The 26,449-nt window shown below is 39.8% G+C and overlaps 2 pseudogenes; one reads left to right on the top strand and one right to left on the bottom strand.

Annotated features, from left to right (window-relative positions):
- Positions 1-511: 511 nt before the first annotated feature.
- On the bottom strand, positions 512-1,111 carry LOC118832065 (annotated as a pseudogene).
- Positions 1,112-11,498: 10,387 nt separating this feature from the next.
- On the top strand, positions 11,499-12,800 carry LOC118831954 (annotated as a pseudogene).
- The last annotated feature ends 13,649 nt before the right edge of the window (positions 12,801-26,449 follow it).

Raw genomic sequence — 26,449 nt, 5'->3', positions numbered from 1 at the left:
GTTCTAGAATCCTTCTGATTCAGAGGCCTTTTGCGTTATCCTATACTGCTATTTTTTTGGTCTTAATATTTATCATGTATGTTTTAGCCAATATATTTTCCAAGCCTTGAATGGACATAGGACTTCAAGGATACATAATTAAATTAGTGTGGTTAATTCCCCATACCTTAGCAGAACATCTTCATGAGTTGCTATGGACCAAAAAAAAGGTCACCTGATGGTTAATTTTATGGTAATGATTTTCTTCAAAATAAGCTAGGATAATCTTTTATCAACTTTTCACCAGATCCTCTCCCTTAGTATCTTGGAGCACATGGTCATTGTTGTAGCCAACTTTATCTTTCCCGTTATCATTAATTCTGCCCTGCCTCTAGTCCCTTTGTCACTTCCTTCAATCCTCCTAGTAGTTATATTAAGTCTCCTGTAATTTCGCTCTTTTATTTTTGATACCTCTTTATGACTTAATAATAAAAGGACATATGGTTTTTTTTAATGGAAAGTGGTCTCAAGCCTAGAAAGGCTGATACAAGCAGCACTGCCCACTCTTGGAATTAAAGCCACTTTTGCCTCTGTGGGAAATATTTCCTGATACATGTTGATGTTTGGAGGGCACTACTGCATGAGCAATGGGAGGAGGAGGTGGTACACATGCTGGGTAAATGTACATCCTCTCATAATAATCTCATTGAAAATCATAATCCGGGTCAAAGGAAGAGCTGAGTAGTGGAGATGGAGATGGGTCTTCTGGTACTGACCCCTACATCTCCACTGCAGAATACTTCATGGCTGCTTTTCCTTGGTTCGCTTTTGGTTCTGCAGCCAGATTAATATCTAGTACTTGGCCGGCAATCATTCTGCCATCCTCTCCTGCCACAGCAGCATGGGCATTTCACTCATTAACACGATGAATAAAGCAGCCCATGATCTTGCCATACTTCAAGAAGATGGCCTCAACCTCAGTCGTCTTAACAATCAGAGTATTGAGATTCCCAATGAAGACATGGAAATTCATGGAATGGGGGTCAGTCTCATTGGCAACATTGGTGGCCATGGTGTTTGATGGCAAGGGTCAAACAGCCACAAGTGTAGCTGAAGATCAAGAAAAATCTCACCAGTGGGGAGAGGGAGAAAACGTTAGGTTCTGAATGTCTGTCTGTCTGAACTGACAGTGGTAAAGAAACAGACTACTGCTCCAGATAACCTCTTCAACTGTTATCACTACTTTTCCATCCCCATCTGCATCTCTTCATAAAATGGCCCACTTCCCATTTTTCTTTGGGGCTTTGCCCGTAGGTGTTTTGACATTATTCTCCACTTCTGAGTTTTTATCTTGATCTTCCCTGTCATCATAATAACTCGCTACAGTAAGATTCTTTTTTTGTTGTCTTTTGCTCATCTTTTTTGGCCTTTTTCCTTACTTTTAAATTTGAGCTCTGCTCCTGGGGTGAAAGAGGTACTGTCTCAGGCTTCTTGTGTCAGGGGCTACAGGCTCAGGCTATTTACCTGGTGATACACTGATGTTGCCTGGGGTCCCATGGAGTACCCTCATGTCTGGTGCTATGCTGAGAGGGTAGAGGGTAACTGGTGTTTCTGGAGGCTGTAGGGGTCTGGCAGATTACCTAGTGCTGAACTAGGGTCCTAGTGCTGATGCCTGGCTTGTGCTGAAGCCAGTGGGATGTTTCTGCTTTTCCAGAGGGCTATACTGAGGCACTTGGTGGTCTGCCCACTGGTGGCTATCTGTTTGCTCAGGGCTATGTTGAAACACGTGGCAGTTCTTGGAGCCACAGTCTGACCATTTCCTTGGCTATGCTGAGGCACGTGGCAGAGGGTGGCAAGTACATCTTTGTTTTGGCATTTGCCTGCTCTGCTTTGCTGGGGCTCAGGATCTTCCTCTGGTTTGCTGAGGTGGGGCTTTCTGCTGGCTTGCTGGGATGCTTCCTCTCTTGAACTGTGTTCCCCTAAACTGAGAGAAATCAAACTTTCTTATCAACCTTCCAAGTTTCTTGGGCTAAAAGATAATTCCACCCAGTCTTTTTTTCTGGTTCTGCTGTTCTAGGATTTTTTTGGGGGTACAATTTTGTGGTTGTTTGAAGGTGAATATGGGAGTTACAATTAACTGATTACTCCACCATTTTTTATTCTCTTTTTAGAGGCTTCTCCCATCAAGGACATCCTAAAGTCCCACTTTTTTCATCAGGTGTTCTGCAACCTCTTTTGGCAACAGTTCTGGGAACACTCAACTCTGTATAATGTAAGTATTGTTTGAATTATTTACTTTGGTTTATTAACTTTTTTCTCTTTCTTAACTCTACAATGGGGATAATAATGGCACCTTCCTCCCAGCGTCATTGTGAAGTTCAAATGAAATAATATTTGTAAAGTACTTACCATAGTGCCTGATACATAATTGTTGTTATTTGTTGTTGTTTGTCCTTCATTCTCAAAGAGGACCATGACAGCAGGGAGGTGATAACATGACATGCAAGCAAATTGGATTTAAGTGAAGGAGGACAAAGTCACCAGCCTCACTTTCTTCTCTGGAGCCATATGGGTGCAATGGCCAGATGTATTGAAAAATTCCTATTTCCTTTCTTCCTTCATACTTTCTAGTTATGCTGTATTTAGTCCCTTTTTTGTTTTTGTGTTGCTTTGTTTAGGTTTTTATGGAAATGTTAGTTGTCTAAGTTTTTTGGGTAGAGAACTTTTTCGAATTATTTGAAGGGCAGTTAGGTGGCACAGTGGATAGATCAATGGCCCTAGGGCCAGGAGGACCTGAGTACAAATCCAGCCTCAGACACATACTAGCTGTAGGACCTTGGACAAGTCACTTAACCTGGATTTGCTCCCCCCCCCAAGGTAGAATAATTGAACATTCTCCGGATTAAACTCCAAGGTACTCTAATGTTACTTGCTTATGGTAATGAACTCTTTTTAAATTATGAATTTATTTTTTATTTTTATTTTACAACACTCAGTTCCATAAGTTTTTGGGTTCCAAATTTTCTCTCGCTCCCTCTCCTCCCACCTTCCCTCCAAGACAGCATGTATTCCAATGTAGGTTCTACATATACCTTCACATTGAACTCATTTATGTAATAGTCCAGTTGTAAAGAAGAATTATAACCAATGGAATGAATCATGAGAAAGAAGAAGTGAAACCAAAAAAGAAGGAAAAAAAGAGAGCAAATAGTTTGCCTCAATCTGCATTCAGACTCCATAATTCTTTCTCCGGATGTGCATAGCTTTTTCCAACATCAGTCTTTTGGAGCTGTCTTTGAACTTGCATTGATGAGAGGAGCCAAGTGTATCAAAGATAGTCCTTAAAGATACTGTGTGTCTGTAGTTGTGTGTAATGATCTCCTGGTTCTGCTCCCCTCACTCAGCATCAGTTCATGTAAGGCTTTCCAGGTTATAATGAAGTCCATCTGCTGCTCATTTCTTACAGCACAATAGTATTCCATTACATCCATATACTACAATTTGTTTAGCCATTCCCCAATTGATGGGCACCGCCTTGATTTCCAATTCTTTGCCACCACAAAAAGAGCTGCTATAAACATTTGTGTACATATGGGTCCATTTCCCACTTGTGTGATCTCTTTGGGGGGTAATAAACTCTTACAAGGGAATGAGGTAGAGACTGCTATAGGGGAAAGAACGCCAAATATAGAATTAGAAGAACTGGGTTCATATATTGGCTCTACCACTTACTAGCCATGTAATGGCGGACAAATTACTTGTCCTCCTGAATCTTCAGTCTCCTCATCTGTAAAATGGGTACAGTCACGCTGATGTTATCTTATAGGTCAATTATAAAGAAGTACTTTGTAATCTGTAAAACTCTTGATAAATATGAACTGCTATTGTAGGCAGTAAATGTTATTACCTCCGTGTGTTTTGATGTGGAAACAGACAAAGACACAAAGGTTCCCCACATAAAGTGTCTATGGTCAAACTGAAGTGACAGAGAGTGATAGTTATTTGGATAATTCTAATTAAATCCCCAATAAAAGTTAATAAAAATCAGTGTCACAGCAAATTTTCCAAGTCTCACTGCATGATTTTTCTAAGACTGTTTGAGCTATTGGACGTCGTTAACACCATTATTCCTTACATCTCTGTAGACTGTGCAGTTTGCAAGGAACTTTGTATACACTTTAATTGATCTTCATAATAGTTTGTAATCTGAGTGAAGGAGATGTCACCATTTTTAATTGGGAGTCAAGGATGATGAGACAAAGTTTATCCCACATATAAGGCTTTTTCTGCTCTATAGGTTTGCTTTACTAAATTTGTAAACTTACACATATTTTCTAAATCCACACTTACAAAATGGAATAAGAAAACTTTTTACAATTTAAGCAAAATGTCCAATATAGGTCTCAGTACTCAAATCAGCTCAGTTTGCTCTGTCCTTAGTACAGATTCTCAGTAAGATGTAAGTCCTTTGAAAGCAGGAACTATTTGATTTTTGTTTGTGGAGCCTCAGAGCATAGCACCTTGTCCGACACACAGTAGGCATTTTATGAATGGATGTTGAATTGAATTGAACCAATAGAGACAAGTCTGAGTCCTGCAGAGGTAGTTGTATTGGCTAGTGGAATTGAAGGAAGAGAGTAGAGGCAGCGACAATGTCTAGGATTGGACTCGTCTTTGCCTAAAGACAAATTTATAATTTACTCATAAGAAGGGAGTGGCAATAATTTCTGTGTTTTCATTAGAGTGTGGTTAAAGTTCATTTTTTGCAATATATTATTTCCATGTGGCTGGACAAATTCCACTATGAGTTATTAGATAGCCTATTTGTGTACTTTTTGATTGCTGCATCTTCATTTCTTTAGAACTATCTGATCACATGCATAAAAGACCTGCCATTTTAAGAAAATAGTATTTATTTTAACATTTTTTTCTTTTTAAATTTTGAGTTCCAAATTTTCTCCTTCTCTCCCACCCTTCCCCCACCTACTCAGAAGACAAGCAATATATCAATTATACGTGTGAAATCATGAAATCATATTTTCATATTAGTTGTGTTTTAGAAAAATCAAGAAAAATGAAGTGAGAAAATTACACTTCATTTTGCACTCAGAGTTCACTAGCTCTTTCTCTGGAGGCAGATAGCATTTTTTTTCATCACAAGTCCTTTGGAATTGTTTTGAATCATTGCATTTATCAGAGTAGCCAAGTGTCTCATGGGTGATCGTCATTATAACGTTGCTGTTACTGTGCACAATGATCTAGTTCTTCTCACTTCAGTTTGCATCAGTTCATCTAGGTCTTGCCATGTTTTTTTTTTTTCTGAAATCACCCCTCGTCACTTATCATTGCATAATAGTACTCCATTGCAATCATATGCCACAACTGGTTCAGCCGTTCCCCAATTGATGATCATCAATTTCCAATTTCCGATTATTTTCCACCACAAAAAAGTACCTATGTATTTTTTTGTATCTTTAGGTGATTTTCCTTTTTCTTTGATTTCTTTGGGATATAGACCTAGTAGTGGTATCGCTGGTTGAAAGGGTATGCATAGTTTTATAGACCTTTGGGCATGGTTCCAAATTGTTCTCCAGAATGGATGGACCAGCTCACTATTCCAGCAACAACTCATTAGTGTATCTGTTTTCTCCTCATCCCCTCCAGCATTTATCATTTCTGACAGGTGGTACCTCAGAGTTGTTTTTATTTGCATTTCTCTAATTAGTCATGTTGTATAGAAGAATTAGAACAAATGGGAGGAACCATGAGAAAGAAAAAGCAAAACAAAACAAAAAGAGCAAATATTATGCTTTGATCTGCATTCAGACTCCATAATTCTTTCTCTGGATGTGAATGGCATTTTCCATTATGAGTTTTGTGGAGTTGTTTTAGGTATTTGCATTGCTGAGAAGAGCTAAATCTATCAAGTTAATCATCACATACTGTGGCTGTTACTGTGAACAATGTTCTCCAGGTTCTGCTCACTTCTCTCAGCATCAGTTTATATGAGTCTTTCCAGATTTTTCTGAAGTCCACCTGCTCATTATTTCTTATAGCACAATAGTATTCCATTACATTCACAACTTGTTCAGCCATTCCCCAATTGATGGGCATTCCCATCAGTTCTTGGCCACCACAAAGAGAGCTGCTATAAATATTTTTGTACATGTGGGTCCTTTTCCCATTTTTATGATGTCTTTGGGATATAGCCCTAGAAGTGGTATTTCTGGGTCAAAGAGTGTGCACATTTTTATAGCCCTTTGGGCATAGTTCCAAATTGCCCTTTAGAATGGTTGGATCAGTTCACAACTCCACAAACAATGAATTTGTATTCCAACTGTCCCACATCTTCTCCAACATTTATTTTCCTGTTTTGTCGTGTTAGTCAATTTGATAGGTGTGATGTGGTACCCCAGAGTTTTGATAGGCATTTCTCTTATCAATAGTGATTTAGAGCATTTTTCATAAATTTCTTCCTCTGAAAACTGCTTATTCATATCCTTTGACCATTTATCAATTGGAGAATGACTTGTATTCTTATAAATTTGAATCAGTTCTCTATATGTTTTAGAAATGAGGCCTCTATCAGAGACACTGGTTGTAAAAATTCTTTCCCAATTTTCTGCTTCCCCTCTAATCTTGGTTGCATTGGCTTTGTTTGTGCAAAATTTGTCAATTTAACGTAATCAAAATTATCCATTTTTCATTTCATAATATTCTCTATCTCTTGTTTGGTCATAAAGCCCTCTGTTCTCCATAAATCTGACAGATAAGCTATTCCTTGCTCTCCTAATTTGCTCATATTATCAGCCCTTGTATCTGAATCATATACCCATTTGAACTTTATTTTGGTATACAGTGTAAGATGTTTGTCTATGCCCAATTTCTGCCATACTATTTTCTAGTTTTCCCAGCAGTTTTTGTCAAAGAGCGAGATTTTATCCTAGAGGCTGGGGCAGAGTTTATCAAATAGTAGATTACTATAGTCATTGACTACTATGTCTTGTGTACCTCACCTATTCCACTGATCCATCCCTCTATTTCTTAACCAGTACCAAGTAGTTTTGATGATTGATGCCTTATAATACAATTTCAGATCTGGTTTGGCTACTCCATCTTCTCTAGCACTACTTTTCATTAATTCCCTTGATATTCTGGACCTTTTGTTCTTCCAGATGAATTTGGTTATTATTTGTTTCTAGCTCCATAAAATAATTTTTTGGTAGTTTGATTGACCTGGCACTGAATGAGTAAATTAATTTAGGTAGAATTGTCGTTTTTATTATATTAGCTCAGCCTAACCACAAGCAACTGATGTTTTCCCAATTATTTAGATTTGACTTTATTTGTGTGAAAAGTGTTTTGCAATTGTATTCATATAGTTCCTGGGTTTCTTTTGACAGGTAGACTTCCAAATATTTTATAATGTATACAGTAACTTTAAATGGAATTTCTCTTTCTTTCTCTTGCTGTTGGGCTTTGTTAGTAACATATGGAAATGCCTATGATTTATGTGGGTTTATTTTATATCCTGCAACTTTGCTGAAGTTATTTATTATTTCAAGTAGTTTTTTTTACTGGATTCTCTATACTTCTCTAAGTATATCCTCATATCATCTGCAAAGAGTGATAACTTAGTTTCTTCTTTGTCTATTCCTTCAATTTCTTTTTCTTCTCTTATTGTAAAGCAAATGTTTCTAGTACCATATTGAGTAACAGTGGTGATAATAGACATCCTTGTTTTGCTCCTGATCTTAATGGAAATGTTTCCAGCTTATTCCCATTATATATAATGCTTGCTGACGGTTTTAGGTAAATGCTACTTATCATTTTAAGAAAGACTCCATTTATATCCATGTTCTCTCTGTGCTATACCACTTGGTGCATTTTTAATGAGAATGGGTGTTGTATTTTATCAAAAGCTTTTTCTGCATCTATTGAGATAATCATACGGTTTCTGTTAGTTTTGTTGTTATGATCAATTATGCTGATAGTTTTCCTAATATTGAATCAGCCCTGTATTCCTGGTATACATCCTACCTGATCAAAGTATATTATTCTCATGATAAGTTGCTCTAATCTTTTTGATAACAGTTTTTTTTTTAAATTTTGCATCTATATTCTTTAGGGAAATTGGTCTATAATTTTCTTTCTCTGTTTTGACTCTTCCCAGTTTAAGTATCAGTAGCATATTTGTATCATAAAAAGAATTTGGTAGGACTCCTTCACCAATTTTCTCAAATAGTCTATATAGTATCAGAATTAATTGTTCTTTAAATGTTTGATAGAATCCACTTGTAAATCCATCTGGCCCTGGAGATTTTTTCCTACGGCATTCATTGATGGCTTGTTCATTTCTTTTTCTGAGACGGGGCTGTTTAAGTATTTTTCTTCCTCTTCTGTTAATCTGGGCAATTTATATTTTTGTAAATATTCATCCATTTCACTGATTGTCAAATTTATGGGCATAGAGTTGGGCAAAATAGTTTATAATTGTTTTAATTTCCTCTTAATTGGTAGTGAATTCACCCTTTTCATTCTGATACTGGTAATTTGGTTTTCTTCTTTCTTTTTTTTAAAGCAGATTAACCAAAGGTTTATCTATTTTATTGTTTTTTTTCATAGAACCAGCTATTAGTTTTATTTATTAGTTCAATGGTGTTCTTAATTTCAATTTTATTAATCTCTTTGGTTTTCAGTATTTCTAATTTGGTATTCAATTGAGGATTTTTAATTTGTTTTTTTTCCCTAGGTTTTTCAGTTGCATGCCCAGTTCATTGATCTCTTTCTCTATTTTATTAATGTAAGCATTCAGAGGTATAAAACTTCTCCTAAAAACCGCTTTCACTGCATCCCATAAATTTTGACATGTTGTCTCATTATTTTCATTCTCTTGAATGAAGTTATTGATTCTAACAGATTGATTTTCAGAGCTACTTGTACTCCACTGTCACCCCAGGCTCTGTCACCGCAGTGCTCCTCCTCCCCCAGGAACCACCAACCAGGACTGCAATACAGATCTAAGCAGGACACAGCAAGAGAATATGCCTTTGTGCCCACAAAGCACTCCTTGCGTTCCTGCTCTGATCTGCTGCTAGATTCCTCCCACTGTGTGAGCCAGGGACTTGGGAAATATCTGATGCTGGCACTCTGGAAGCAGCCTCAGGAGCTTCCTGCTGATGCTACCACCACTGCTGCACCACCTCCTCCACCCCCAGAGCTGGTGGTCGGACCGCTCTGAATTCGATCCCACAGTTTCCCCCTAACCTGCTCTTTGGTGTTTGTGGGTTGAGAAGTCTGGTAACTGCCACAGCTCACTGTTTTATGGCCTCAAGGCCTGTTCTGGCTGGCTGATTCCAGGTCTGGTCTGTCCCGGTGTGGTCCACACTGGGCTGCCCTCTGCTCTCAGCACTGTGCAATAGACCCTTCCCGTGACCATCCAGACTGTCCTGGGCTGGAGACCTGTTTCCCTGTGCTATTTCGTGGATTCTGCAGCTCTAGAATTTGTGCAGAGCCATTTTTTACAGGTGTTTGGAGGTCTTTTCATCAGGAAGGTCTGGAAGTCCCCTATTTCTTTGAATATCCATCTCTTTGCCTGAGAGATTATGCTCAGTTTTGCTGGGTACGTGATCCTTTGTTGAAACCCAAGCTCTTTTGCCTTACGAAGTATATTCCCAACCCTCTGATCTTTTAATGTAGAATCTGCAAGGTTTTGCATGATCCTGACTGTAGTTCCACAGTATTTGAATTGTTTCTTTCTGACTGCTTGCAGTATTTTCTCCTTGACCTGATAATTCTGGAATTTGGCTGCAATATTCCTTGGCGTTTTCAATTTGGAATCTTTTCAGGGGGTATTTGGTGGATTCTTTTGATGACTATTTTACCCTCTGGTTCTAGGACCTCTGAGTAGTTTTCCTTGATGATTTCTTGGAAGATGCTGTCCAGGTTCCTTTTTTTCATTATGGCTTTCTGGTAGAGCAACAATTCTTAGTTTATCTCTCCTGGATCTATTTTCTAGGTCAGTTGTTTCTCCGGTGAGGTATTTTACATTTTCTTCTACTTTTTCATTCTTTAGATGTTGTTTGACTGATTCTTGATGCTTCATAGAGTCATTAGCTTCTATTTGCCCAATTCTAATTTTTAATGAATTGTTTTTTTTTCGGTTAGCTTTTCTACCTCCTTTTCCATTTGGCCAATTTTATTTATTAAGGAGTTGTTTTCTTTGGTGAGTTTTCCTCCCATTTTGTCAATTTTATTTTTAAAGGAATTGTTTAATTTTTTTTCTGCTTCTCTGATTTGACTTTTAAAATCCTTCTTGAGCTCTTCCAAGAAGGCTTTTTGGGCATGAGACCTGTTCATATTTCCCTTTAAGGTTTCAGATGTGGGTATAGTGACAATGCTGTCCTCTTCTGAATTGGTCTTTCGATCTTCCTTGTCCCCATAGTAAGAATCTATAGTCTTTGTTTTTCTAAGTTGCTTTTTTGCTCATAGTATTTGCCTTTTTCCTGGCTTTTAAGGTTGATCTCTGTTTCTAGGACACAGGGGCCTCTGTCTCATGCTTCTTCTGCTGGGGGTTAGGGGCCTGGTCACTGGCTTTGTGTGCTGGGGCCTTGGGTTCTGGCAGGTGGAAGCTGTATCATACTGTAGCTTACCTGATGCTGAGCTGGAGCTGGTGTTGGTGGCTGGTGTTGCTGAGGCCAGCTGAGGTCTTTCCATGTTTCCATGGGGTTACCCTGAAGCTTGAGGGGTGAGGTATCGGGGACAGGTGGTCTGGCTGCCAGAGGTCTCCTCCTCCCTGGGGCTGTGCTAGAGCACAGGTAGGCTCAGCACTGGTGGATGCCCAACCTTGGTGCAAGTGGTGGTTCTCTGTGCTTGTGGCTGCCAATTCCCCTGGCTGTGTGAAATCACGTGGGGAGTCCTGGTGTTGGTGCTTGCTTGCTCCACCACTCTGAAGCTCAGGTTCTCAAGCTGGTTTGTTGAGATGGGGATTGCTGCTAGCTTTCTGGGATGCCTTCCATCTTGTACTAGTGTCCTCCGGCCACAGCAAGAGGGACCTTTCCTTTTAATCACCCTAGCCTCATGAGCTAAAAAACTGCTGCACCCCATCTTTATGCTGGCTCTACCTTTCCAGGATTTTTCCTGGGGCAGTATTTTCTGTTTTTTTTTTCAAAGTCGGTAAAGGAGAGTGAGAGTGACTTACTGCTTACTCCACCATCTTGGCTCCTGGTTCTTGGAATATTGTATTCTAACATCTCCTTTGTTTTGTTTTTTTTGGTAGAAGGTGCAAGATCTTGTGTGACTCTGACTTTACTTTCTTCTGGAAGTTTGCAATATTTTTATTTTGATGTGGGTTGACTTTTTTGTTTTAATATTACTTTTATTTTTTCTTTTGTGTTCATTTTTTGAGGTAATTGGTAGATTCTTTATGTCTACTTTGACCTGTGGTTTTAATGTACTTGAGCAGTTTTCAATTATTATGTATTTAAATATAGCATCCACCCTTTCTCTGCGGAATCACCATGGCAGCCAGGACCCTGTACGCATACCCTAAAAACTGACAGGACTTCAAGGCCCTTATTGCTGCACAGTATGGTGGGGCCCAGATCCGTGTGCTGTCCGCACCTCCCCGCTTCCACTTTGGTCAAACCAACCGCACCCCCGAATTCCGTTGAAAATTTCCTGCAGGCAAGGTTCCAGCGTTTGAGGGTGACGATGGGTTCTGTGTGTTTGATAGTAATGCCATTACCCACTATGTGAGCAATGATGACCTTCGAGGCTCTACTCTGGAGGCAGTTGCCCAGGTGATCCAGTGGGTGAATTCTGCCGACAGTGATATTATCCCTCCATCCATTGCCTCAGCGTTCCCCACTCTCAGCATCATGCACCACAACAAACAGGCTACAGAGAACGCAAAAAAGGAGGTGAGGCAGGTTCTGGGGCTGCTCGATGCCCACCTGATGACTAGGACTTTCCTGGTGGGGGAGCATGTGACTCTGGCTGACATCACAGTTGTGGCTCTACAAGCAGGTTCTAAAGCTGTCTTTCAGGCAGGCCTTTCCCAGCACCAACTTCTGGTTCTTCACCTGCATCCACCAGCCCCAGTTCCAGGCGGTGTTGGGAGAGGTGAAGCTCTGTGAGAAGATGGCACAGTTTGATGCTAAAAAGTTTGCTGAGAGTCAGCCTAAGAAGGAGGCCCCAAGAAAGGAGAAGGGACAGCGAGAAGAGAAATAGAAGGCCCAGGCTTAGTAGAAAGAAAAGAAGTAGGAGGCCACAGCCCCCAGCCCCGAGGAGGAGATGGATGAGTGTGACCAGGCTCTGGCTGCAGAGCCCAAGGCCAAGGATCCCTTTGCCCGCCTGCCCAAGAGTACATTTGTGTTGGATGAGTTTAAGTGAAAGTACTCCAATGAGGACATGCCGACGGTGCCCTGCCATACTTCTGGGAGCACTTTGACCATGAGGGCTGGTCCCTGTGGCATGCCGAGTACTGCTTCCCCCAGGAGCTCAGCCAGACCTTCAGGAGCTGCAACCTCATCACTGGAATGTTCCAGTGCCTGGACAAGCTGAGGAAGAACATGTTTGCCAGTGTCATCCTTTTTGGCGCCAACAATAGCAGTGCCATTTCTGGAGTCTGGGTTTTCTGGGGCCAGGAACTTGCCTTCCCGCTGAGTCCAGACTGGCAGGTAGATTATGAGTCCTACATGTGGTGTAAGCTGGATCCTGGCAGTGAGGAGACCCAGACCATGGTCCGAGAGTACTTCTCCTGGGAGGGGGCCTTCCAGCACGTGGGCAAACCCTTCAATCAGGTCAAGATCTTCAAGTGAACATCCTCTCTGCTACCACCTAGTTGCCCGCTTCCTCTTCTTCAGGGAGGTGCCAGTCATTAAACGAAACTGAACACAGAAAAAAAAATAAATATAGTGTCCAGTCCTTTCTTAAGAAACATAGTTTTCAGAGAGTCTATTAGTTCTTAAATTATCCCTACCTTGACTTGCTTTTTAGGTAAGTTGTTTGGATATGAGATATATTATATTCTTTCCTATTTTTTCAATCTTTTGATTTTGTTCTATTGTTGCTGTCTCATATAGTCATTGACTCCTTTTGTCTCTTCTCTACGTTCAGGGATTCCATTTCTTTTTTGTTGTTGTTTTTTGGCGGGCAGTTGGGGTTAAGTGACTTTCCCAAGGTCACACAGCTAGTACATGTGTGGAGTGTCTGAGGCCAGGGCCATTGCTCTACTCACTGTGCCACCTAGCTGCCCCAAGGGATTCCATTCCTTAGGTGTAGTTTACTACTTTCTCTTATAAACTACATATTTCCCTTCCAATTCTTTCCTCCCAAGCCTTTATTTAATTAAAGGAATCTTTTACTTTATTTATTTTAGATATTCATGTAGTCTTTGCAGAAAATCCATTTTCTTCCTTTGAGTTCCTGCTTATGTCTGCCATAGAGCTAAATTTGGGATGACTTTTTTATGCAATTGGTGTTTAATTTACTCATCTCACTTAGTCAGTTTCATCTTCTAATAGTCAAGTGAATATTGTCAGGGTTGCGGCTATCTCCCCTTTTATCACAGCATCTCTGGCTCTTAAGTTCTTCTTTTATGTCCTGGCCATGGAGAACCATGCCCCAACTGGCACACAGATTAATTTACAATGGAAAAGCTCAGCAAAAAGACCCTGACTGTGATGCTGTCCTGGCTTCAGCCTCCTCCATTCTGTACTATACTCAAGGCCAAGGTCTCTCTCTTTTTTGTCCTTGCAGATAGAAATTTCATTATGTTTCTCAAAGCCACCATGGACCTGGAAGCTTACTCAGACAAAGTGCCTTCATTATCTGATTCCCAGAACTTCTGGTATTGCCACTGCTTTCTGGCAAGGGTGCTATCATTACTACTTGGGAATGACATGTGTTATGAAGCTTTTACTTCATTGTGGATGGAACTGTAAGCCTATGATAATTGCTGAATTGAAGCATTTATCAACTGGCGTGAGTCAATCAAGTAAATAGAAGCATTTGTTGAGTATCTACCATGTCCAGAACTAGGCTAGATGAAAAGTACCAATACATACAGTGTCAGCCTTAAAAAAACCAGGTACAATGGGTAGTAGATAAAGATTTTTGGGGTCCAGATTTGAGATTTCATCGATGTGAGGAACTTTCCCTAATACTAATCAGCAATTCATTTGTAAATATCATTTTAGAGAGCTCCCTGGGAGTACTGAAAGGTTGAGTGACCTTCCAGTCATGGATGCAACAGGTGGAAGTATGGGTCAGAAAAAGCTCTTAAACCAGTTCTTCCTGATTCCAAAGCTGGCAAACTGTACGAGAAAGCCAATCATAACTTGCTGATACAATTGGAAGTTAAATGGATTGCTAAGAATATATTATCAACGACTAAAACCCATTCCTTCCTGAAATACTTTTGTGCTAGGCAGTTATTGCGACTCAGCATCTCATAGGGTAAAATACAGACTTAAGACATTGGTAAATGCTGCAACTTTAACATTTGGGTTTGAAAACACTAAGAATGAAGTAAGTTACTTAATATATTTTAGAGCTGAGCATTTTATCGATAGCTGCCTGCCTGTTACTATCATCTATGTAAATGTCTAACATATCTAACCACATTGCCAAAGTGAAAGAGCCCTGTGTTCTCTGCCCCCAGACCTACTGCCTGCTGGTAAGCAATATCTCAGTAGGAATGAGTTCAGTGATTCTTCATAAAGGGCTTGAAGGAGGGCACATACCAATTAAGTCTCCTCATAGTACCAGGCTAGTTTCTCATCATGGTAACTAAATAAATTTTTTTTTGTCTTCTTAATTCCATTTAAAATTTCACTTGAATTGAATATTAGAGTCTGTCTCATAGAACCTATTCTTGCAGTCAAGTGCTTTCGTTTTTCATAAAATTTTTATTACTGTTTCTATTCCATACTTTGGTCATTTCCTTTTTCTTTTTAAAATTGTTTTTTTTAATATAATGAGCTTGGCAAACAAACCTAAACATTCCCACAGAGAACAGAAAAAAAGATTGTATATGAAATTCTAGACTTCTATATACATACATACGTACATACACACACATATATAATTTATTGCTTAGTAACAAATCTCTCCTGCTTGTGTCCCCTTCTGAACTTCATTCTGTTTTTATCAGTGTATTTTTACTATGTTCAATTGATCTTTTTTCTTTTCTTGAATCCCTTATCATTTCTGATTTTCCTAGAAAATCCTCTCCCCTTTGCCCCATGTAGAAACTACTTGAACAAGTAAATATACAGTGATGCAAAACAAATTCATATATTGGCTATGTCTGAAAATGTAGTCTGTATCTCCACTGCATCACTTCTCTACTATGGAGTAGGAAGGATGGTTCATTTTCAGTCTTCTGGAGTCAGGATTCATCAGTTTATTACTCAGAGTTCTAGGTATCTAGGTCCTTTGGTCAACAGAGTGTTAGACTTCAAGTTAAGAGTACATGAGTTTGAATCCTCCCTTAGATACTTGCTAGCTATGTGAATCCTAGTTGTTGTTGTTATTGTTGGGTCTTTTCAGTCATGTCTGACTCTCCATGACCCCATTTGGGGCTTTCTTGGCAAAGATATTGGAGTGGTTTGCCATTTCCTTCTCCAGCTCATTTTACAGGTGAGGAAACTGAGGCAAACAGGGTTAAGTGACTGGCCTAGTGTCACAAAGCTAGTAAGAATCTGAGGCTGGATTTGAATTCAGGTGTTCTAGTACTTTGTGCCCCTAGGTAAGTCACTTAATCTTGCTCAGCTTCAGTTTCATAATTTGAAAAATGGGGAAAATAATTACCTATTTTACAGGACTGTTGTGAGGATCAAATGAGAGAGTAGATGCAAAAAGTTCTTTACTAATCTTAAAGTATTGCATAAATATAAATTCATATCATATCATATCATATAGTATCATATCATATCACATCATAGGTATTGTTTATTCATATCTATAATCTCTTTTCCTGCATTGGGAATTTGAACTAGGTCCAGACTCTGCTTATTCCTGTACTCTTGGATGAAATGAACAGACCTTCCACTTATCACAGTGTCTGACACATAGTAGGTGCTTAATAAATATTGATTAATTCATTGATTGATGTCTTCTTTGTAGTCTAGATGCTATTTACTGATGCTTTGCAAAGTTCTAGATGGAATATCTAGTTTCTGATTCCCTTTTTTTTCTTCTTTGACCTGGGACATAGTGATGGGGCTAGAGGCAAGATCAGGCCTGATCTTCACATCTGCCTTCTGTTTCAGTTTCCTAGTGGCCCAGCACTGGCACTGGACTTTGCCTTTTCTATGGCTTTATCCTTTTCTAGAGTTACAAAGTGAAAATTTGCTTTCTCTCCTGCTGTGACAATGATAGGCCCCAGAGTCAGGTATACTAAAGGAGTGAGTGCTCACTTTTTATACAAATCTTCTCTCTCCTTACTTCTGTTTTAGAGGAATGACAGGGTGTAGTTAGCCAAGGGGCTCAAACAGAGACTATTGGTACCTATACTGGAGAGAACACATGGGATAATTTCTACCTATATGACAACATGCCGTATTCATGGATGGTGAGGATGCAGCGTAAAATAGTTTCATTTACTTGCTTCCTTAGGAGCTGTTGTCTTTAGTCTTCTAGCAATCATGTAGTCTGGGAACCTGGTATGCAAACTATGGTGATTATATGTGTATGTATGTGTATATATGTATATAGATATATACATATAAATATGGTGATATATACATATGTACATGTATATATACATATATATACACATACATACACACACATATATACATACACACATATGTATTATATATAAAGTTGTCTGAATAATTCTGAAAATAACATCTACCTGGTATGGGACTTATGTCATTCATATTATGTCTAGTGAGAAGGCAATGTGGTATAGTATAGTAGGGTGTAACACCAATGTTACTAGTAGCTGCTGTGGACGTGTAAGACTAACAACACCAGCATACAGGAGGGCTGTTAGCACAGGTTCTTTGATCTGCTTTTCTGAAGGAAAGCAACTTAAAGGTGTTTACAGTCTCACTTTAATTAAACATACATATATCATTCACTTAGTTCAGGGGGAAAAGTTAGCACCCCAAACTTCGGGGAAAACACAAACAGGAATTACAAGCAGAAGTTAACACAAATCAACAGACAGGACTTCTAACTGTCTGACCATAGCAATACATACATAGTCACCAGCAAGGGAAGCACAAATATCTGGGTTTTCAAAGCCAGGGGACTCCTTAACGGCTACCCAGAGTCTCATCTGACTATATCACACAAACACTCTCCCCGTGAGTAAGCCCCAAAGTAAAATTCTAACCTCAGAGTACACACACACACACACACACACACACACACACACACACTTCTTCAGGATCAGAGGGCATCATAACCAGTTATGGTAGTTAAGGTGGGACTTTTTTTTTTTTTTTTACTGTTTTCTCTTTTCGAATGCTAAAGCAATCAAAAGTGCCTTTGATTAAGTCTTGCTAGGTGTGAAGCCTCAGGCCCACACACTTTAACTAGGTGTGAAGCCCCAGGCCCATAGCCTTTTGCTGATTAGGTGTGAAGCCTTTGGGCCCTAAGAAGGGTTACTCAGAGTTTAGCATTTTGCTTTGGGGCTCACTCATTGGAAGTGTGCTGGTGTGGAGACTCTGGGTAGACATTAAGGAGTCCCCTAGCTTTGAAAACCCAGATGTTGGTGCTTCTCTCTCTGGTAACTATGTATGTATAGCTTTGGCCAGACAGCTAGAAGCCTGTCTGTTGATTTGTGTTATTTGCTCTGTTTATATTTTCTCTGCTTGTAATTTCTGTTTGCATTTGCTCTGAAGTTCAGGGTGGTGACTTTTTCCCCTGAACTAAGTGAATGATGTATGTATGTTTGATTAAAGTAAGATTGTAAACCCTTTTAAATTGCTTTCTTTAGAGAAGCAGATCAAAGAACCTGTGCTAGCAGCCTGTTTCAACCATCCGGCTAGCAGCTTCTGTGGGGGTGTAAGATCCACCAACAACCAGCACCCAGAAAGCTGCCAACACACTGCAAAAGCACAGGTTCTTTTGATCTGCTTTAGTAATGAAAGCAATGTTAAGGGGTTGACAAGCTTACTTTAATTCAGCATACAAATATCATTCACTTAGTTTGGGGAGAAAAACCAGCACCCTGAACTTCAGAGCAAAATACAAACAAAGTACAAACATGGACAGACAGACCTTGTCTGATTCAAATCCCAATACATAGTTACCAGAGTTTAACAAAGTCCCAGCAGCCAGGTTACCAGCTGGAGGGCCCTTAGCTACAGCTGCTGGGAGTCTCCACATCAGCACCATCCTGAGTGAGAGCCCCTAAACAACTTACAAACATTGACCGACAGAACAAACACAGATTCATAGTTACCAACATCTAGGTTCAGCTCGGGAGCTCATAATGAGGGCTGGCCCAGAGTCACTCACGCCACCACTGCTGTGGGTAAGAGCTCCAAAGAATAGAAGGTCAACTCCTGGTTTTATATTTTTTTCAGTGTCAGGGGTGAGTCACACATGCGACTCACCCACGTGACCTAGAATCGTCACAAAGAGGCGACTTAAACCCATGTGGTCTAAAAGCCTCTGTTGTTCTAGACATGTCACTCGAACTCATGTGTAAACTAGGCCTTCCCCTGAGTTAGCCCCACCTCAGTTACCAATCCACACCTACATAGGTTTTACACCTAATAGGGGTTTGGGCCTGGGGCTTAGCACCTAGTAAGGCTCAATGAAATACACTGAATTACTCAAAGGAAACAATAGCCAAACTCTTCAAGGGCACTTGGTTGAACTAAGTGCTAAGAGCCCATTTTGCTTACCAACACACAGCCCTTCTGTGTGCTGGTGTTATTGGCCTTACACAGCCACAGTAGGGGCAAGTAGCACTGTTGTTAGAACAGTGCTCCAACTGCTCTAACTTTCTACTCCACCCTCTCCGGTTCTACACATTCAGCAAGCTCCTCCCACCATAGGCTTCATGTAACTTATGCTTCCACGTGACGCAAGCAGGTCATGCGGGCGTATTAATGGGTGGGAAAGATTTTAAAATTTACAAAAATACATTAACAATACGTAGGGACAAGTAGGTGGCTCAGCAGATAGACTTCAGGGCTTGGAGTCAGGGAGATTCATCTTCCTGAATTCAAATGTGGCCTCAGACCCTTATTAGCCGTGTGACCCTGGGCAAGTCACTTAACCCTGTTTGCCTGAGTTTTCTCATCTGCAGAATGAGCTAGAGGAAGAAACGGCAAACAACTCCATTGTCTTTGCTGAGAAAACCCCAAATGGGGTCGCAAAGAGCTGGACACAACTGAAACAATGAAACTACAACAACAACTGTTGGTTAAGACAAGTGGGAAACAAGAAACAAAAAATCGCAGAGATTCGATATTTAAGAGCCAACTCAGACTGCGGACACACGAGCTTATATGAGTCACACGGACTGTTCAGACTCAAGGGAGGAGACGCTCACTCTCTAGAAACCTGGAGTTCTTTTCCAGCCTGGAGATGCTTCAGATTCAAGGGTAGTTCTATAAGTCTGATGTGATTGCTGGAAGAGGTGAGGACTTAGGAGATATTCATGACTCCCTAGAAACCCTACGTGAAAGCGTTCTCAACCCCACTTAGAAGCAATTCTAGCGACGCGGGGGCCCGCTAAAAGGGGCCACAATTAGCTTTGCTTGTTTCAGAGTGTGAGCCATTTGTATTCTTTGTTGTGCGTGGTTAAACCTTATTAACCTGAAATGCTTAAAGAAAAATTGAATATCAGATCAAAGTTAGACGGGCGTCAGATTCAGATGTTGAGTCCTAGATTCTGGGTGGGGGCAAAATGAGTTATGTAGATTATTTTCAGTGAGAAGGCTTCAAATTTTAATCTAGTCAGTTAGAAGAAAGGGTCTGGTGACCCAAGATAACACATGGGTGACAATACTGTTATTACTGTTGCTATTATTATTATTGGACTTTAGTTCCCAAATAACTGTCAGCAAATCCTTCGTTTCTCTTGATATGTGGAGACACAGCCATTATATCTAGAAAGCTGAAGAGCATAGAAATAGGAACAGCCAAAGAAATCCCTGCTCAAAAGTAATCGAAGGGTAGAAATACTCTCGAAGAGCTGGCTCATTTCTAAGTTGTACCCACATTTGATAGTTTCTCTTTGATTAAGAGTAGGAATTACTCTGGCTCCCTAGTCTAACCACATATGTAAACACTACAGACGTTGGTGGGAGCTATTTCTGAGCCTCCAAGGAGCAAAGATTGTCTTAGCACAGTGCAGCTCTAGCAGTTTCACAGCAATTAAGAACACATATGTCAGAATATCAGATGTGGTTACAATTTTCAAAATGTGTCTCAGGCTTTTGACACTTTTTTTTTTCTGGAGATGTTTTTAGAAACTCTTCAGACAATTTGTCAAATCAGGATTCTTGATACAAATATCTGATTTTGTTGAGAAATCTGTTGCTAGCAGTCAAATCCCTGGCCTCAGTGGGCACTTTTTCTTCTTTAATTCAAAGTGTATCAGGAGAGGTTCCCATCATCCTAGATAGCTCTGTTTTTTCCCTCTATTTTTAAAATGGCAGCCATTTTGCTCTTTGCCTGAAGTGGTTTCCATAGTACTTGAAATCAGGATGTGGTCCAGCGTTAATGACACGAGGAAGCACTTTGCTCCTTATATTACCAAATTGGCTTTCCAAACCTCATATGGACTTGTTTTATGCTGTGTCACAGACCATGACTTTGTACCTCTCTCTCCACTTCCTCTCCAGGTCTTCCTCTGGTTTTCAGTCCTCATAACTCATCTTGTTCCTCCAATTCTATCATGTGGTAGTTGTCAAAAGAGTTCTGTGCAGTTTTTGCCTCCTGATCCAGCCTCACATACCTTGACTCTGTTTTAGTCTGAAGTATTTATTCTTTGATTTGTCTCTCTCCTCATAATTTTCTTTAACTTTCTCCTTTCACAATGATACTCCCTCAAAAAACCCCTAGTTTTTCTATGCTTAAAAACAAGCAAAACCCCACAGGAGGTTTGTGACCCCATTGTTTCACACAACAGTAACAAAAATTTAATAAGCATCTATCCTGTGCCACGTGTTGGCAAAATGTATCTTGATAAAGTAGGAGTGGATTTCATGACCCCAGAGCCTTGAGGTATCCAGAAATTTCTAATCATAGGGTTTTGTGCAAGAGCTCTCTTCTAAATTCTATTAAAGCATTTAATCTCATTTAAATTCCATTAATCTATCCACAATTATGTGACTCATCTAGGTTGAGGTTGTAAAACCTGGGTGGGTTGTGATACTATAGATCTTATTCATAGCTAGCACTCAAGTAGTCCTTGTATAGATTGGTGCGGGTAAGGGGGAAGGAATGGAGGGAAGGCAAGTAGTGACAAAAGGGGCCTCAAGAGAACAGCTCCAAATCAGTGTGGGGTCTCCAAAATTATCCCCTTTGCTGCAAGTTCATGCTTTTGCTAATTCCACAAATTGTTACCTATAGATATCTAAGGGTTTATAAAACACAGTATTTACTTGCAAGGCCCACCTAAACTAAATCCTCTAAACTTAGAGTAAATGCCTACCTGCTGAAGATTAATGAGTCAGCTTCTTGAGTTTTTAAAAAGTAGAGCATATCTAATTTTTAGTCATTATTAAAGCAGAAAGTCTAAGACAAGCCTGGAAATAATTCAGAGGAGATGGGTAACTTTGTACTACTAGGAAAAGTACAAAAGTCCTTTCACATTCTTTGGGTGTAAAAAAAAATACTTAGGCTTCCAAACCTTATAGCTGCTTTTTCCGCTAACAACTTGCATCTTCTTCTCTCCATCACCTTATTCAGACCCTCATCTCCCTTGCTTGGACTATGGTAATGTATCCTATCTGATTATATTCGGCCTCAAGTTTCTCCACTCTAATTCACACAGTTGCCAAAATGTTATTCCTAAAGAATAGATCTGACCATATAAGCCTCTCTTCTCCCATTTTAATAAAGGCTAATGTCTCCTTTTTACTTTTAGGATCAAGTATCTGTTTGGTATTTGAAGCTCTTCACAACAGTGACCCTTCCAAACCCACTAATCTTTTAACCCATCACTGTCCTCTGTGCACTCTATGGTCTACTTGTCTCCCTTCTGTTCCTCACACATTATGCTCTGCTTCCAATACTCAGTGCCTGCACACTGGCTCTCTCCCATGTCAGGAATGTTTTCCCTCTTAAGACCCAGTTCAAGTTCCATCTCCTTCACATGGCTTTTCCTCCTCTCTCCAGCTCCTAGTGCTTCCCCCTCAAAGGCTACCTTCCCACAACTCTCTATTTTTCTTGTTTTGTATTGATTTATTTATCTATTGTCTCCTTCATTAGAATGTAAGCTCCTTGAGAGCAGGAAATATTTTTTTCCTTTTCTTTTGTTTACTCAGTGCTTACTATAGTGGTTGGCACGCAATAACAACTGAATAAATGCTTATTGATTGATTGATTACCCTTGAGTGATGGGAAGACTGGAGATTTTGTTCATATTTAAGCTAATATAGAGCAAGGCTTCTCTTCTGATAGAGTTATGTGACCACACGTTTCAGTTACATTACTCATACAAAATGTTAGTATTTCAGAAGAACAATATGCACATAATTAGAAAAGAGCACTGGATTCCTTGATGATACTGAAGGTGATAAGAAAAAAACCCATAAAATAGCATATTTTTGAGTCATACCAATTGAAGCATTTCATTTAGTCTTAGGTTTTCAGCCTGAGAAGCATTTCACTGTATTGCTTATGTTTGTGTTTTTGTGAAAAGATTAATGGAATGAGGGACAGGTGAACTGGATTCAAATTCCTGCTCCACAACCTTTAACCAAGGTAGTAGATAGAGTGCCAGGCCTGGAGTCAGGAAGACCTGAGTTCAAATCCAGCCTCAGACTCTAGCTGTGTGACTCTGGGTAGGTCACTTAACCCTGTTTGCCTCAGTTGCCTCACCTGTAAAATGAGCTGGAGGAAGAAATGGCAAACCACTCCAGTATCTGCTAAGAAAACCCTAAATGGGGTCATGAAGACTCAGACATGACTGAAATAACTGAACAACAACAGCAATAAACTACTATATTATAAACAAGGAATGAAAGTTGGTAGATTAAAAAAATGAAGAAGCAGCTAGGACTTGAGGTTGTATCTCAGGTTCACTTAGGCAAATAGATGAAGACATTGCTGTGTAGTTGCCTTAGGTGCTACTGGGGAGGAAGAGGAGAAAGAACCTTCCTCCCACCATCAGGGTGTCCACTGGAGAGTGGTGAGTCGAAAGAGAAAGAGGGCAAGTTATTTCTCCTTTTAAAGCCAACTGAGTGGATGGCTCTTCCTATTCAATAGCCAATCATCTTTGACACCATCCCAAGTGACAGGGATCATGGAGACCAAATAGGAACTTCTGGTCATTAATGTCCTTTAGTTAGGGGTCCGAGGACAGTACTCACCAGAATAGCCAAAGAGGAAAGTTCATTTCCATTTGAAGTGTCCTATTCAGAAAATTGGGGTTTTCTGTTGCCCCCATTATATGTAAAACTTTGATTTTTGACATTTTAGTTGCAGCTGTTTGTAATGAACACTTAGATGTCTAGGACTAACTATAAATCTTTTTTCTCACAAATGCATGGAACATTTGGGAGAGACTGGTCACCTGGGATATGAAGAACCTAGGTCTTATTTCCTTCTGTGATGATTGCCTTGTGACTGACTTTGCATAAATTGCCTCTTTGTTCTTGTCTTTTCCTGGGAAAATAAGACTATATGTAACTTATGTTTACGATGCACTTCAGTCCTTAGGATGCTATTCTGACTTGTACAGAAGACAGGAAACAATCATGTTTTTGGTGTCCCCCACAATGAGAAGTTCAATATTCAGGCAATATTTAAAGAGAACCACAATAAAGACAAGTAAAGCAATAGATAAATAAGGGACTCAAATTCCTGTGGAGCACAGGTTTAAATGTTCAAAATTGAGTTTGTCTTTCACCAGTCAAACCAGTAGCTTTCTTGGAGCTAAATGTGTTGATCTTGAAGATGAGATCTTTAAAGATGGAAGCCTAAATAGCTTTTGGACTATTCGTGCTCCCACAGTCTAGTTCTATTAAGAAAAGTGTTAGTTTGGTGTCTTTTATGAAAATTTTTAGGACTTGGCTGACTGCCTGGTTTATCCCAGGACATTCATTAGTCAGTGATAAAAGCTTACATTTGCTTTTCAGTCCAGTGCAACAGAGCACTGCCATTCTCCCAATAGCCCTTTGTTCACAGTTCCTTTATTTACCTGATTTGTGAATACAGTGCAATGAAACTGGTGATCTCTTGGGGTTTCTCTCCCTTGTTTCTTGTTTTAGTGGAGCAGTCTGTACATAGGTTACCTTATCTTTGGGGAGGCCCAGTGGCTGCTCCTCATGCCTCCCTTTTATTTGGATGGCTCCTAAAAGTCTCTAGGATATAGTTAAAGAAACCAATAGCTCCCAGATACTTGTTTAACTGGTATCACTTCTGTGGTAAGTAGGTTATTGAGCTTTTGAGGGAAATTTTCATCAAAACAATTATAGAGTTAAAGGAAGAAGATAATAGGGTGTTGGGGAGAGGGGAGGAGATCAGGTTAGACTCCATTTCTTATCTATCCCTCCATTGTACATTAGAAAGAGGCTTCAGGTTGAAACTTTCCCTACATAGTACCAGGGCTTCATAAACTAAATTCAGAAAATAAAAGTATCCAGACCCCCTCAATAAATCACTAATCTAATTATATCAGACCATGAGTGATAATCATTTAAGAAGCTATGTTGCTGAATTGAAACTGGACACAAAAGAATGCTTTTGTATAGGGAAATTAAAATGAAGCAGGGTGAGGGAGGGAAGAGGGTATACTGAAACTAATAAATAAATTTTGACATCTCTAAAAAGTTTTTAGATTTATGCCCAAAGCAGCTTTGCACATGTTTTTCAGAGATTATTAGGTCTAGAAATCCTGGGAATGTGGAAAAATGAGAGATATTTCAGAGCTCAGCTTTCCATTTACTCCCAACCAAGCAAAGTACCCATGAAGCAAAATTAGCAATGACAAGAAGAGGAAAATGGAGAAAACTCACTACATGCAATAATTACAGAAAAACATTAACTGAAAAATAGCTGTTCAGCTCATTGATCCTGGTGTTTTCTCCCCATCTCTTACTGGTGCCAACTTTGGACCTTCTCCTTTGAGTTACAATTTTAGGCACTGATTTGGGCCATAAAATTAACCTTTTGGCAGTATCCCAGAGGGATCTTTCCTTTCTTCCTTTCTTCCCTTCAGGGCAGATTGAGGTCCCATTATTCCTGTGATTTCTTCTCCCAGTTTATCTTCCTCTACCACAGCTTGGAGCCATGAAGGCCTGGGGCCACCCCAACTAGCCATTTAGATGTCAACTTTCAAAGTTAAGCCCTTGTCAATTTAGGGTGGAGTGGGTGGATTTTGTTACTAGAGCATATTGAGCCCTATGAATCAGACTAGCTTCAGTTTTCAAGGGGAAGGAAAGGGGCAGCTGTTGGATGGGTGTGTAGTTTAGGGAACAAAATTGCAGAGGAGAGAAGGGTCCAGAAATTATAGTGCTAATTACATCTATTTAGTACTGCATAGAAAGGAAAAGGAAGGAAGAAGTGGAAAAGGGAGAAGACAGACTTAATTGCATATCAGAGTTCTTCCTCTGCTTTGACCTGGGTAATCCATCCTAATCTGTTTCTACCAGCCCTTGGAGTTGGCATAGGTAATAAAGTCAGTGTCATACAGAGAACAGAGCCCATAAGAGAGTCTGGTAAAGTTAGAGAATAGGCCAAACTACAAGGGCCCCTGAGAGCCTCTCTGTTGTATGATGCCTAGTGGGCTCTCTAGTCTCATGAAGGTCACAGATATCCAAACTCAGGGCTCTGAGAGAATATAATATAGGCATCAAAGGCTGGGGAGAGGCACAACAGTGATGGTCCTACAAAAGGTGAAGAAGGATTGTCCATAAGAGGCATGTTTATAGCAAAAACATAATGGGAAAAAAAAACCAGCTTGATTGACAAAGACAGATAAAAGCTGATTGAGGAGGAAAAGCGGTTGAATGTTATAAGAAAAAAGCCATATCAATGAACAAGTACCTGGGGATGAAAGAAATTGAATCAATATCCCTAAAAGGAAGGTGAAGATGGTACTATTATAAATTCTTCAAGTCCCCTAGAAATGTTAATATAGTAATTCTTAGCCCCTACAGAATGGTTTTGAGGAATGATAAAAAAATGAAGACAGAAATTTGAGTGGTTAAAGAAGAAATCAGTAAGTATAGCAAAAGGCTGGAGAATTTAAAACAACAGAGACACACTCTGTGGTAGATTTTCTTTTTTTTTCTTCCCCATCTTTGTTTAATATTTTATTTTA

This window comes from Trichosurus vulpecula, chromosome 9 (genome assembly GCF_011100635.1).
Source record: "Trichosurus vulpecula isolate mTriVul1 chromosome 9, mTriVul1.pri, whole genome shotgun sequence".
NCBI classification, from domain to species: domain Eukaryota; kingdom Metazoa; phylum Chordata; class Mammalia; order Diprotodontia; family Phalangeridae; genus Trichosurus; species Trichosurus vulpecula.
Note: the sequence above shows the minus strand (reverse complement) of the source record. Positions and strands in the feature narration are given on the sequence as shown.